This window comes from Apodemus sylvaticus, chromosome 4 (genome assembly GCF_947179515.1).
Source record: "Apodemus sylvaticus chromosome 4, mApoSyl1.1, whole genome shotgun sequence".
Lineage (NCBI taxonomy): Eukaryota > Metazoa > Chordata > Mammalia > Rodentia > Muridae > Apodemus > Apodemus sylvaticus.
In genome coordinates this window covers 99,823,475-99,839,372 of record NC_067475.1, presented here as the reverse complement: position 1 = coordinate 99,839,372, position 15,898 = coordinate 99,823,475, and positions in this window count along the sequence as shown.

The following is a 15,898-nucleotide window of genomic DNA, read 5'->3' as shown; positions in this document are numbered from 1 at the left end:
CAGAACATTGATGACAAGCACCTTATAGTAATCTAGGTCTGATCCAGCAGGAAGGACACTTCCAGACTAGTTCCAGTTTTATTTCTTGATGCCTTGAGGCCAGAACATCATGTCCCAGCAGTAAGGTCATAATATCTAGCTCTAGCAGGCACCCACCAATAGTGACCATTGCTTATATTTCTGGGGACTCAGGAGTCCCCTGTTCAACAACTCATAGGAGGTAGCCTACCCAGAGAAATGAGATTTTCATTGGATAATCTATAGATTCTGGAAGCAGAATTATAGACCCACACAGGGTAACTCCATTCCAATTCTATTGTTATTGATGGTTGTGGTTTGCTTGGTTTTTTGTTTATTGAGATAGGGTCTCAGTATATAGATATATATGGTTGGTCTGGAACTCACTATGTTGACCAGACTGCATTTGAACTCATACAGATGAGTTCACCTCTGTCTCCCAAGTGCTAGTGTTAAAGACATGTACCACTGGGCCTGACCCTCTTCTTTTTTAAAATCATTTTTATTAATTATTTCTAAAAACTATTTTAAAAATGAGTTTGCTGAGGTTTAGACTTCCTTACAGCTTTTTCTTACATCATTAGTTTTAGTTGGCCCTCCCTCCCAAGCTATCCTTTTCTTACCTTCTTGCCCCACTTCAAACTTTTCCACCCAAAATACAAACACCTCTTCAGAATTTGATGTGTTTTCTTAGAGATTATTTTAGCTTTGGCTATATCTGTAATTATGACATTAAATATTGCCTTTTGTCTCCTGGGAACAATGTTATAATTGGAGCTGCCATCTGGTTTAGGTTTCAAGATATATATATATATATATATATCACCAAACATCGCTATGTATACCAGTAAATGGAGTGAAGACAGGTGGAGATAGGCAGATCTCAATCACTCCTGGGATATATATATATATATATATACACACACACACACATTTTATATATATATATATATATATATATATATATATATATATGACTATTACCAATATTACCAAGAAAGACCTGAAACAAAACTTCTGTCTTCATTTGTCTTGTTGGCCTAAATATCACTAATTTTGGAGATCACAGAGCTGAGCAACATATAACTAGACGCCCACTAGATTTGCTGCAGATGGCATTCAGCTATATGGGTTATGATGGTAACTGTGGCCCAGGTTACTTTACCAGGACTTAATAGCCACTGTAATTGAAAACATTGACTCCTGGCTTAGACCTGCAAATGTCTGATATGATGACTGAAACATCTCCGTCTTCAAACTATGCCTGCCTCTTTTGTGGCCTTAACCTATGGGCTAAAGATACCCTACCAGCCACCATAATCAGAAATCAATGTCCTAAAGGAACACGCTAGTTCGTGAGAGACCTTCCCAGAAAAGACATAAATAGTTCTCCCTTTTTATTTACCTCTTTGCTCCTTCATTATTCCTACCCTGTATCCCTGGAATGAAGACGCTGATTTTTAAGCAGGGTCTCCCTCATCTTCATTGTTTGGCCACTGGGTGACCCTTCTTCCTCTCCTGCCACTCTGTTGAGTCATTGGCTTTATGGCGACCCCGGGCATGACACAAAGAAGAATGCAATGGGCAGACTAGGCGGAAGTACTCTTGGAAAACAGTGTGAGCCAGTCAGCTTCCCAAGCTCTACAATGCCACCATTTTCACCAGGAAGCTAGATGGAACCGTCCTTCCTCAGCTCCCAGGCCAACGTGACAGCCGGACCAAGATGAAGAAACTGTTTAACTGCATGCACCTGGACTTTGGGTAAGCACCCTGTATTGCCCAAGAAAACCTAGCCTTTTACAGATGAATGTGATGCTTAATTTGAGATGTTAACTTGACTGGACTAGGAGATACCCAAAATAATACATTCAGATTTCAAACTGCCTCTATGGTCGTGTCAGCTTGTCATTCCCGCTGGACCTGTACCTTCCTGGACCAAAGAATCCTGGTTATCCCGTGGCAGACTTTGGACTATAACAAGAGGTCATTTAATTTTCTAATCCTTTATATTCTTTATTTTCTTTTTATTTTTATATGTGTATAGGTATTTCATCCGCATGTATGTATGTGCACCATATGCTTGTCTGGTACCCATGGAGGTCAGAAGAGGGTGTTGGCTTCACTGGGACTGGAGTTGCAGACAGTTCTGAGCTGCCATGTGGGTGCTGAGAATTAAAACTTCCCAAAGATAGCTAATGAGAAAACTAGTGAACTAGAATATGGATCAGAAATATATATACAGTAGAAGCAAAGATGTATCCTTAGAAGCATCTATGTAGGAAAAACCCAAACTAGCTGCAAATGAGTACCTGTTAATCCCTTAACAAGCACAACAGAAATTGTGAGAAAGGGAAAGGATGTCATCAGTAGACTGAAAGAAGATTAGAGCCAAATTTTATACCCAACAAACATATCCTTTAAGAAAGAAGGTAAGATAATCAGTCTAACAAAACCTGAGAAATGTTCCCATCATAACATCTATGTGAAAATGAATTCAAAACACTATGCTTTTCATAGTAGAATCATTTCCAAGAACAGGACTGAGCTGTGGGCAGAGATAAGAACAAAGAAACCAGCACATGTTTAAACCTAAATCAGCACTTCTGAGTATAAACAACTATGCTTTAGCTGGGCATGGCAGCAAAGCCTTTAATTCCAGCACATGAAGAAGAAACAGGTGTGTCATCATGAGAGTCTGAGGTCAGTCTGATTTACATAGAAAGTTCTGAACCAACCAGAACTACATAGTACAACTTTGTTTAAAAAACAAGCAAACAAACAAAACATGTCTTGATGCTTTAAAATATAGAGAATATATATATCACTTGGTAGAGTGCTTGCCTTGCCTGTATGAGTATGAGACCTGTTTATAACCTGGACCCTGAAATACTTCTTAATATGGTTTAGTTTCTTTAAAGACACAGCAATAACAGGGCCATTATAGGCAGAACAAGGAAATTTTTTAAAGAAAGGGACACACACCACACACAGGCACACACACAGCTTGCACACATGAAACTCAAAATCACCCTCAACCCTTCCTCAAAACAGAACATGACTATGTGTGTCTGACCCCAGAAGTCTGGGATTCTCCAAGACAGACAAGCTATACTTCTGAGGATGGTCGTCTCCCCAGCACCATATAAGAATTACCTGTGCTGGAAAGTTTTAAGCGAGGCCTTGCAGAGCAGCAGAAAGGACTCTGGTGGGAGATGAGGGCCTCAGGTCTCTTCTGGATCCTGACATAAATCATGAGCTTGACTTTAGCAGGTCACCCCTCCACTCTGGGCCATATTGTGTTACTACCTCCATTGAACAATGGGTTTGGAAATGAAGCCCTTTATGGTTCCTTCAAATAAGGAAAACACATACCTTTGTGATTACTTTTAGAGTGCGATTTAGAAGAGTCTCAGAAAATATCTATAAACACAGCCTGCATGGTTGGAGCTGTTTGTACCATCAGAGCAAATGGCTCAAAATGGCCAGCATTCCTCCAGACCTGCTGCGTCTGTGCACAGCCCTTTTGGTAGTTTTCACAGAACATTTTTAAACAGCAGCTATTATAGGGACGTCATTTCTCCATTTCTGCTTCCCAAGTTCCTCTGACACCTCTATTTCCATTCCCGAACACTCCGGAAATAGCTTGCTTCACTTCACATGTCAGTGTTTATTAGCACCGAGGCAGAGGATGCTCATCTGAACTGGCAGAGATTAAATAATTGAGGCAGACATAAAAGCTTTTTATGCTAGTGTTCTTACATATCACCTAGGGACAACCCACTTCTGCTCAATGCCTTCCTGACCCATTTTGGGGCTCACAGAGACATGCTGGGACAGTGTTCACAAGCTGTTTGTACCGACTCTTTGGCAAGCAAATGAAATATCCTTGAAAGGTGGCAGTCGCACATCCATATCAGTAAAATTCAGACTCTGGGGCTCTGTGCTTGATGTAGGAGTGGATGTGGATGCCGCGAAGTAAGCCGGCTCCTCTGTGAGAGCAGCCATGCTCTAACTGCAGCGCCATCTCTCCAGCCCCTACCTCAGTGCTGCTGTTTTGTTTTTGCTTTTCAGTTGTACATTGTACAGTGCTGCTGAGCTGATATAATAAGCAAACTATATTCGTTTTTTAAACTTCCTTTTATTTCTTTGCTATGAACTGTAGGATGCACTTTCATGCCTTCCTATTTTATCTTAGGGGTAGTAAGCAGCCTTTAGATACCATTGCTGACTCTAGTGCCTCCCTTTCAATCTGGATTGTACTTGAGCCGACATGGATGAATGAATTTATGTAATGAATTCTTTGACCTTTTGTTTGTTTGTTTGTTTAATTTGTTTGTTGTTTTCTTAGACCAGTTACCCTGGAACTCAAAATCCTTCCACCTCAGCCTTCACACTGAGATTCCTGGCATGCACTAGGGTGTCCAGCTGTCGTTGGCCATTTCAAAAGTAAACAAGGTAGAAACGAATACAGAAAAGATGTAACCAGCAATCCCGAGTGACCTGATGCTCACCGTCTGTCTCCCCACTGCCCTGCTCCCCTCCCCCACCCTAGTGCATTTCACTTTGGTCGGCTGACATTATCTGATTAAGTTGCAATCGCCATATTTGCCCAAGTCTACATTGACTTATGTTGTAAATTTGAGGAGTTCCAGTTATGGGGAGCAAACCCAGGCTTTTTAATGTGTGCTAGATTAGTGCCTGACCACTCAGGGACACCCTTAACCCTCTGAAGAAGGCAGCTTTGTGCACACGTGCCAAGCAGTTATTTTTATAAATAGTTCATCAAGCAATTCCCTCTTATAAAATCTTACTTTTGTGCTATGCCCACCCAGGGCTTGTTCAGCAATCAAAGCAAGAAAAGAGCTGCCTGTGCCTCTGTACGCATGTTATTAGGTATAATTCAAATAATGCAAAAATTATTAAAGAAGAAAAGGGAGTAAATTTAAAATAAATATGTGCAGTTCGGGGCTTCCGAGCTCTGCCATTTCCTACATTTCCAATCACACACCATATCGAGCATCTTGTGTGGTCCCAGCCTTTTTCCCCAGTCTTTTTCCTCAAGTGTAGAAGCCTTTGTTTTTTTGAGTCTGTGATATACCCCCAGGTGTGGACGAACCAGTGCCTGGCACGCAGTAAGCATGTTTGGTGGCTTTCTGTTGAATGACTCATTGCTCAGACAGGCACTCCAGATGCCTTCCCTACCCTGACTCCCTCCCACCTCCTTCTGCCCAGTTCCAAACTTGAGTTTATCCAACACTCATTCTTCTCGGCTTCTGCTATTCTTAGGCTACTGAGAGATGCTGGGGGGGAGGGGGGACTCGAGACTTCTGCCAAGTGGGCCTACTTGAAAGCAGACCACCAAACCTTACACAGGCCCCGAGTTTATCTCCTGTTGCCACGACAGGAAGTTGCACACTGCAATCTTCAAACTCAGCTGTGGCCAAAGCCGTGACTCTGACAGTTTGCCGGGGGTTCTCACCACTTCCTATGCGGTCCCTCTCCAACTTCCCTGTTCCTAAGCTGTTTCAGGCTTAAGCGATCTTGTGGCACTTTAAGCATCCTCCCAAATTGCTTTAAGTCACTTTCTAAAACATAGGACTTATTTGCTTTTATTTTATTTTTAATGTTCTTAGGTTTTTTGGACAAACCTCTTTGTAAACTTTATCGTGAGGCTGTATTATATTCTGTAATATGCTAACCACACTTAAGTTTCCCTAATAAGAGACCTACATATATTTTTGCATTTATTTCATTATTACAATTTTTTCTTTTGCATTTTTGACAACGTTTCCTTTGCATTTCTAAAATTCCTTAAGGTGTATTCCTGGCTTTATCGGGGGCAATGGCTCCAAAAAGCTCAGATTCTTGATAAATTTTGTCAAATTTATTTTCAGAAACAGTTTCATTATGAATTACCTTTCATACATTTTTTCAACCTGAAAGGATTTATTTCATGTACCTGTATTTGGTTGAGCCCTCTCATAATTTTTTTATTGAATATATTCTTCATTTACATTTCAAATGTTATTCCCTTCCCTGGTTCCCCCCCCCAGAAAACCCCCAACCCACCCCCCCTCCCTTTGCCTCCATGAGGATGCCCCTCCACCCAACACACTCCCAACTACCCCTCCCCCCTCAATTTCCCCACTGTGGGGCATCTGTCGAGCTTCATAGGACCAAGGACCTCTCCTCCCACCGATGCCTGACAAGGCACTCCCCCACCACAAATGAGGCTGGAACCATGTGTATCCCTCGGTTGACAGCTTAGTCCCTGGGAGCCCTGGGGATCTAGTTGGCCGGACATCATCGTTCTTCCCATGAGGCTGCAAACCCCTTCAGATCCTCCAACTCCTCCAACTCTTCTCATTCAGTCCAATGATTAGCTGCTAGCATCCGCCTCTGTATGTGTAAGGCTCTGGCAGGGCCCCTCAGGAGACAGCTGTATCAGGCTCCTTTTAGCAAGCACTTCTTAGCATTCACAATAGTGTCGGGGTTTGGTGACTGTTCATAGGATGAATCTCCAGGTAAGACAGTCTCAGGGTGGCCTTTCCTTCAGTCTCTGCCCCACACTTTGTCTCCATAATTGCTCCTCTGAGTTTTTTGTTCCCTTTCTCAAAAAAAAATATTTATTAACTATAGCTTTCTTCAGTGAACTGTCTTTTAATGATTTTTCTCATTGGCCTACTGGGGTCCTCTGTTCTTAATTATTTTGTTTAGTAAACAAAGAATATAGAAAATAAAACAAATTTTAAAAATTATTTTGTCTGTGTTATTGATAAATTTCACACAGTACTTTGTGTGACAAACTCTCCAGGTTGGTCGTTGTGGTTCTGTGATCCTCCTGTCTCTGCCTCTCTCCCCTGGGCTTGCAGGCGGGGGCTCCATTCCCCCTTTGCCTTTAATCTCAGATCCATTCCCTGGTCTGCAAATCTTATATCGTCTCTCATGAATGTTAGTTTGGAAGACATCAGCATATGTTCTGCTATGAGATAAAATTTGCCCCATCTATCCTGGGAATTATGATACTTTTGGAGTTCTTAAATATTTTCATTAATTCTTTGAGAATTTCGTGCAGTATATTTTGGTCCTATTCACCCCTCCTCCCAGGTGTACCCTCCTCTCCCCTATTTTTTGAGTCTAGTTTGCATAGCCCCAAGTACACTTGGGCGTGGCCTGTTTGCAGTGTGGTTGACCTATTAGGACCCACACCCCTAAAAGAATAACAGTCTTTCTCTTCCAGCAGCTGTCTAGCTAGTGCTGAGACTTTGTACCCCTCTTCCCCTCCTCCACTCCATGCTGGGGATTTTGATCCTGAGCAGTTGTGATCACACAGGCCCGCACCGCTGGACTTGCCTGACCTAAATAATACTTTGAAAGCATAGCCCTTCAATCATTATAAAGTTCTTAAAATACAAAATGAAATCTACAGAGAGTCAAGGAGTCCAGAGGCAGTTGAGGGACTTGGATGCTGGTGACTTCGCTTTGTGACTTACATCCACAGCTCTCCACTTCTCCCTACGCTACCTCACCCACCCACGGAAACCCCCTCTGCCTCTATCAGCATGGCTGTAGCCACTCAAGCCATCAGGAACACTGTAGCTGCTACCCTAATGGCTCTCCACTGCCCCTCTTAAGCACACATACCCTCCCCTGTGACCTATTCCTTCTCCCTTCTCATTTCAGAACCTGCAGTTCCAGAGACACCTCCAAGACCCAAACCAGGAAGACTCACGGGTGCAGTTTATTATTATCTCTGCCCATGGCAGGCAGCAGCATCCTCATGAGCCATGCATGGGTTCTACATCTGCTTCTCCTGCTACTCTGTCGTCAACTCCAAAATCTTCACGGATTCATTTGGATTCAGGGCTGAGACTCAGCAATGCTATTTTCAGCTGCACAAGAGACAGCCCTCTTATAGAAACAAAGTAACCACCACAGAAACCCAAGCCTGCGTCATCAGCTACAACACTGTGTCTGTTGGTCCATAAGGCTCACTCCTCCCTCCATCGTTAAAGTTATTCCCACATGTAGCCACCCTAGCGTCATAGCCTCCATAGCCTCTGGAGCACAGACGACCTCCACCCAGTGCCATGGTAGCCCAGTCCTCTTGCTGATCTGTGATATGGTCCCAGTGGCTCTCTCAGCAATGTTATACGTGAATCATAAAACCTTCTGTTATCCCTGCAACTTCTGAAGGTCTCTATCCAGCTTTAAATAGTTGAACCACTCCCTCCGCGGCAACCAGAAGACACACTGCCCGATCTTTAACATCAAATTGACCATAACATTTCAGGACCCAATGCACACCAATACTGTTGGTTTAAATGCTTCTTAGTGATAGGAACTCCAACCATGTGTTCACAGGACATCATTAGAGAAGAGAAAGCCCTTCACCACCTCCAGTGTGCACAACTGCTCTCCCAACCACCTCTACGTGAGGAACTGCTAAGCTACACAACAGAGCCACTGTCAGTCTTAACTGGCTCAGAAACGAACTTCCCTGTGTCTTAGTTCCTGCGAAGCTGGCAGTGAGGTTTTCTATTGCTTTGTTTCTCTGACTCTTCACAGTAATTAACTAATCTGGTTTTTCTTTTCTTTCTCTGGGCAGGAATGCTTCCACTTTCATCAGCTTCTGTTTTGTTTTGCTTTGTATTGCTTTTTTTTTTTTTTTTTTTTTTTTTTTTTTTTTTTTTTTGAGGCAAGCCTAATGATGTAGCCCAGGCTGGCTGATCTTGAGATCCCCCTGCCTCAGTATCCCCAAGGTTGGACTACCCCATTAGGCTCTTCAACTCCCTTCTGTCTCTAAAACCAAGTTCCTCTTCTGTGTTCATGAGAACTCTGCTAGTCCATGAATGAAATACTTCCCAACTCTAGGATGAAAAACAAGAACAAGACTCATATGCTAAACTGCTGCAATTTTGTCTTTTGTCCAGATATTATCACATGTGTTGGGAATAAAGAAGAAAGGAAAGTGAACTGGATTCTTGTGACCTGCAGTGTATGCTATCATACAGCAGCAGGTGAACAACTGCACCAGCTCCATACCAACAATGAGACATAGCAGATATTATTAGCTAAATCAAAGACAGAAGTGGCCAAAAATCTTACTTCCATCTGAATACCGAAGTGTTTCACATTGAGTATTAGAGCAGAGGTAAAGCAGCCACTCCATCTCCCTCCTTTGTGTTTCTACTGTAATGGTGACAAGTCATGTCCCTGCATGTCATCACTGTCTAAAACGTTAACTAACACTGTTAAGTTGGGCCTCAAAACAAGAGTTACTTGGTTTATTTTTTTAAGTTGTTTTTAAAGTCGTTTAATAGGTACTTCCAAACCATTTCCTCAAAAAGGTTGTATTTGCATAATCCTCTCCTGTCTTCCAGCATTCCTCTCACCACACTGTATTTTAAGAGAGCAGCAACAATACACTGGGTTCAAATCCCACCTCTCACACTGTCCCAGGAGTAAGATATAGCTCTCTAAAGCCATTTCCTGGTCTACAGTGACACAATGGCAGCTGGCATATAGGGCTTATGAGGACTGGACAAAATGATAATGCAAAATGCAAAATTGCCTGCCACAGTCCCTGGCAACAACCGGAACAAATAAGCATTAGCAACTGTCACCAGCAAGCAGAATTGCCACTCCTCCCTGAACCATGCTAGCTAGAATATTTGGGGTGAAAAATCCCCTAAACACAAGTGGGAAAACTACCAAGATTCCCTGGAGGACAGCACTGCTCAAGGACCAAAGACACTCAACTAGTTTACTGACACAGAAGACCCTGGCATTAAAAAACAACAGCCTAGCTGGGCAGTGGAGGCTCACGCCTTCAATCCCAGCACTTAGGAAGCAGAGGCTAAAGAATGTCTGTGTTCAAGGCCAACCTGGTCTATAGAGAGAGTTCCAGGACAGTCAGGGATACACAGAGAAACGCTTTTTTGAGAAACCAAACCAACCAAGCAAAGTAACAGACTGTTGGTTCCTGTGGAGTAAACAGTCTTCTGAAAGGTAATTTCTGCATTTTATATGTGAAGTGTGAAGAGTCTTCATAGTTCATCACCTTGGCAAAGCCCTGGACGTGTCCGTCTGTCCTCAACTCAGCAAAGAGATCTGAGTTATGAGGATTTTATTTTAAAAGTCCCTAATCAGTTTGTTCAAGGAAAAAAACATTCTTATTAATTTGAAAGTCTTCATGGAACTTTGTATACAAGTCAGTGACTTTTTGTTTGTTATATCTCCAATTCTTAGTTCAGATGATAATGGCTTTTTGTAGAATTTGTAGAATTCATTTTTATAGATTCTTAGAAGTCATTTGTCAGATGGTTGCCCTGAAACCATTGCAGCAAATTAGTTTAGCCCTATTTAAATACAAAATAGATCATTTTCTATTGCATTACAAGGATACATTTGGTTAATCTCTTTATAGACCTATATATTTTTTGGATGTGGGAATATTACTATCTAGTTTCTAGAGAAAAAAGCTGTTCATACCTGTTACATAAAGGATGCTATTAGCAGGGGTAATACGCAAAATGTAGTCTCAGATCCTTGGAGTTCTTTGACATGAGTTAAGTTTCTGTCCTTACTCAGGAGAGAAACACTGGACATCTCTCTCTGTGAAAACACCAGAGGAAATGAGATTGTGGGATGTCAGAAAGGTCTCTCCTGCAGCCACGTCTCTGGAAACCAACTAAATACAAAACTTTGCTCTGACACTAAAGGAAACATTTAGGACAAAAAGCTCATTCGAGTCTTCCCTCTGAAACACAAGCTGGCCCTGTGTTTTCCTGGTCTGTTTACCTTCTCCTTTCTTTGAAACCAATGGCCTCAGTCCCTGTGAATTTCCCAAGCAATGGGTCATGGAGTAAACAGAGGTGTGTAACAATAAACTGCAGGTTCAGAAGTCTTCCTGGAAAAGATGGATTAGGGAGTCACTACAATCTTGAAGTACCCAGAGAGAGCTGCAGCTTCTTCCACAGTGCGTGGAGGACACCAGCTGGGCCCAGAAAGCACCAGAGACACTTTGTCCTCAACTTCTACCTCCTTATCCTGGACTACACAAGCACAACTCTCAAAACTTCTTAAAAAAAAACAAAAACCTTTTATTTTGTAATTAAAATATAATTACAGTGTTTTCCCCTTTCCCTTTCCTCCTTCCAAACCTCCCACTGTCTCACCCCTCCCCCGCTCTCAGATTCATGGCCACTTTTTCTTTACTTGGTACTACTACATCTATATGCATAAATATGAACTCAACCTCCTGTGTCCATCTTCTGTTGCTTGTATGTGTCTGAGTTCAGGGATGACTGGTTGCTATTGGATAACTGATTTAAAGGCTCATCCTGGAGAGGATTAATCCTCCTTGGCTACCCTAGATAGTTCTTTGTTTAAGGGTAGGGTTCCGGAAGATTTTTCCCCTCCACTCTTTTTTTTTTAAATTATGTGTTTATACATGTATGTTGGTGTGAGGATACGTGCACAGGGGTGCGGGTGCCCTCTGAGGCCAGAAGACAACCCTGATCCTGAGGGTGGAGTTACAGGCAGTTGTGGGTTGTCCCTTCCCAGTCCAGGCACTCACTGGGACCAGTACTCGGTTTCTAGACCGCAGCACCAGCTCTTCACCACTGAACCATCTCTCTGGTCCCATTATGTCTCATTTTCACAAATATTTTCAGTAGTAACACAAGGAAAGCCACAGGGACAAATGATAAAACATAACTTTAGACTTCCATTCACTTGCAAACCCAAATGCTCTCCAGCGAACGGCCATGTACCTAGTTACATACAGAACTTCAGGGTGTGAAGAGGAAGATCTCACCACATAGATTCAAACCTCAGCAGCTGCTGCTGACGCTAGCTAAGGCGACGCCCTGTGCCTCGGTTTCCCCGTTTGTAAAAATGAGAACTGTACCAGTTACTTTTGTAAAACTGTGACCAAAATGTCTAACAGAGAGGTTTAAGGCAAGAATTTACTCTGGCTCAAAGTTGTGACTACGCTTTCAGTCCATCACAGGGCAGGTCTGTTTCTGGGCCCATTGTCAGGCAGGTTACCATAGTGACGGGATTAGGTGACTGGGGAGCATCTTAATTTGTTGGCAGACAGGAAGTTTAAAAAAGGATAGAAATTAAAGGGAAAAAAAGAGCCAGATGACATATAACATACTCCACACCATCCCAACCCCCACTGCCAATGACACACTTCCTCTGATTATGTGTCTTCTCTCCTTTGCTACCTCCCAATAATGCTATCATATTATGTATTCAACAAGGGATCAATCCATTGATTAATCTGTGACCTCATTGTCTCTGAAACATCATTACAGACATATTCAAAGATGGGCTGCGCTAACCCCCTAGCCACTTCTTAATCCAATCAGGCAGACAATTAAAACTAGTCATCTCAGGGACAATAACAACAGTACCCGCTTACCTTTTGTTACCTCCATCTGTCAGGGCTCTCTAGTACCAAGAATACTGGGAATGGTGCACTATCTTTAAACTAACACAGGCAGCTAAAGCTGCAGCTCTGGAACTTAGATGGCATTGCATATCCGGACTCACTTCGATTTGCCTGGGGTGGGAGAGTGTCTCGCAGGAGAAGGCTGGCAAAGACGGGCCCCTCCCCACACCTCTCCCCCCAGATACTTACAGTTTCAGACTGTAGGGGGACTATTCCATAAAAACAACCAGGAGTACCTTTTTCTTTTTCTTTTCTTTCCTTTTTTTTTTTTAAATATTTCTTCCATTCCAAATACATTAATAAGCTGTCTGTGTAGCCAGAGCTTTGGAAGATGGAGAACTCTCTGGAAAAGCCCCGACTGTTGGCACCCTCTACTCAGACACTTGCCAATTCATAAGCATGGTGGCTATGGATCAAAAGCTGAGACACTGGACAGAAAATGGTTGTTAGCAGGAAAGAGAATCAGGCTTGGGGAGTCTCAATAAATAAATAAATAAATAAATAAATAAATAAATAAATAAATACAGTTTTAAAAAGCTGATATTCAGATACACCAAGATAACCAGGGCTTCAGACTAAATCCTGAAGGGAGAATGTGAAACAGATTCCTGTAAAGATAGAGCTGTCCTTTGCCCCCGTGCCCCTCCTCATTCGTACGCAGAGCAGGGCACGTGTTAGACATTCAGAACAAAAATCGACTGAGAAATCATGCAGAGCTAATCATGGTCCCGTGGAGATGGACAAATCAACACTGGGGTTCAGAGCCCATCAGAGCAGGGAATCCCCTTTACTTTCAGTAGAAATTTGGGAGCCTCACTCTAGAAATAAGTACAATTTCATAAAGACTAGCATTTAGAGATGAAACCTCAAGCCATCTTGATCCCTGATGGATTCTGGGGCTTCTGGTTCTGGTCTGACTGCTGACACCCCTGAAAACAAACCATGTGTTGTGTGTGTGTGTGTGTGTGTGTGTGTGTGTGTGTGTGTGTGTGTGTGCTATCTACCACTCAATAGAAAATTATCAGCCATGCAGAAACAGGGTCAAGAGTGGACTGTGCATTCAGATCATACACACATAACCCAGACATCGGAACGATCAGAGTTAGAACATAATGACTGTCAGCACGGTAAGAACGGGTGACAAGATGGGAGGCTGCCTAAAGGACCTAAAGTCTATATAGTTTTAAAAACCAAGTAGAAATGCTAGCACCAAAAAATAAAAAAGCCAACAGACAGTAGCTAACGTCAACCTTCAATGAAAGAACCCAGCAGTTGTTGAGACACACGTGAGGACAGCATGAGGGACCTAGAACGGTGAACTGGTAGAAAACAGGCAGATGGAAACACCTGACCCAGTTCTTGGAAATGGGGAGGAAATTCCAAAAAGCATCATCATCAAACATGTAGACGGTTTCAAGAGGTTGTCTATAAGTCTGATTGGAATCCTCGGAGGTTGTCAATGGAAACCCGAAATGAGCTCAAGTTGGAAACTTTAGGCATTATTTGAAGAGCTAATTATTAACTAAGAACTTTACAAAGCTGATTTAACCAAGCTATGGATTCCTAGAGAGAAAGCTCAACCTGGAACCCCAGTTGACCGCCTCAACTCCCCCAGTCAGTTTCTTCTGGATGTTTGTAAGGCCTGCTCTCTAGGTCAGGCCACTGCAGTTGACGATGCATTCCTATCTTCTTCCTGTTTCTACTGCCACTGATATTTATTTATTTATTTATTTATTTATTTATTTACTTAGCTTTCACTTACTTTAAACTTATTAAATTCACCCACTCAAAACTGAAACTACGGCTGTCATAAATAATCCTCTGGGCAGCTGAAAATAGTCCTTGGCAACCACACACAAGATTGTCTGTACTAAGCAAATGCGCTACCACTGAGCTATATCACCAGCCCTCTTTAAACAAACAAACAAAAAGTTTCTATAGTTTTAAGACAAGCTCTCCTTTGATTGCTCAGGATGGCCTGTAGCCCGGCAGGCCTTGACTTTGTGCCTCAGCCTCACACATAGCTGGGATTACAGGCTGTACCACTCACTCGCTCAGCTTCTACCGAATTACCTTAAGATGATGGTCTTGTCTTTTCGTTTCCAGCATTAAAATCTCTCATTTGTTTTTTTTTTTCCTTACAACATTGACCTCCATCTCTAATACAGTACTAAATACTATCTATTAGGACTAATAGGGAAAAAATCAAGTACCTGTTGCATGTTCACGCTCACCCGTGGAGTGCTCACCCCGTGGAGTGCTCACCCCGTGGAATGCCCACCCCGTGGAGTGGTCAACCTGCGGAGTGCTCGCCCCATGGAGTGCTCATCCATGGAGTGCTCACCCTGTGGAGTGCTCATCCATGGAGTGCTTACCCCATGGAGTGCTCACCCATGGAGTGCTCATCCATGGAGTGCTCATCCATGGAGTGCTCATCCATGCAGTGCTCACCCTGTGGAGTGCTCACCCATGGAGTGCTTACCCCATGGAGTGCTCATCCATGGAGTGCTCACCCCCGTGGAGTGTTCACCCATGGAGTGCTCACCCTGTGGAGTGCTCATCCATGGAGTGCTCACCCCGTGGAGTGCTCACCCATGGAGTGCTTACCCCATGGAGTGCTCACCCCGTGGAGTGCTCACCCATGGAGTGCTCACCCATGGAGTGCTCACCTGTGGAGTGCTCACGTGTTGAGTGCTCACCCATTGAGTGCTCACCAGGAATGAGACATCTGTATCACAACCTTCACTGCAAGGTTTATTGACCATGAAGAAGAGGGTGTGGAAAAAGCGTAAAAGGCAGAGGTCAGGGAAGGCTGAGGAGAAACAGTGTTTCTCTGGACAATACAGCAACACTGCACTCATCAACCCCCAGCATGTTTCCAGGTTCACCCAGGCAAGATTCCAACACGGAGCATGCATGAGCCCTGCCCCTAGTTGCGGGACTATGGCATTTGATGACTTCTTCAGGAGGGACATTCAGGCTTTGGCGGGGATGGGGGTGGGTGGGTAGGGGAGTGGAGGTTGTTGGGGGGTTTGGTTTGTTGACTCTGCTCCCGATTTATGAGTGTATAAACAGGACAAACTAAACTCAGTGGGTGTTCTTTTAAATAAGTTAGGTCATGACAGTTAGAAGAGGGTGAAGAGTAGTTTGTGAAGGCTTGGAGGACAAACATGATCAAATACATTGTATCACCTGTGAATTCTATGAGAATTTTTTAAAGTTATAGTTTTTAACTAAAAACCATGGGACCTTATCTGGTGGCCAAGCTTGCCCACTGAACAGAGGCTCTGGGCTCACCTGGATTTGGGGAACTACTTCTTTGTTAGCGTTCGCCCTCTAGGGAAGGAACACCCTTATGGAGCCTCGTCTTAACCTCCGGGGCACTAGCTCAGCTCTACACAGACTATTATGACATCG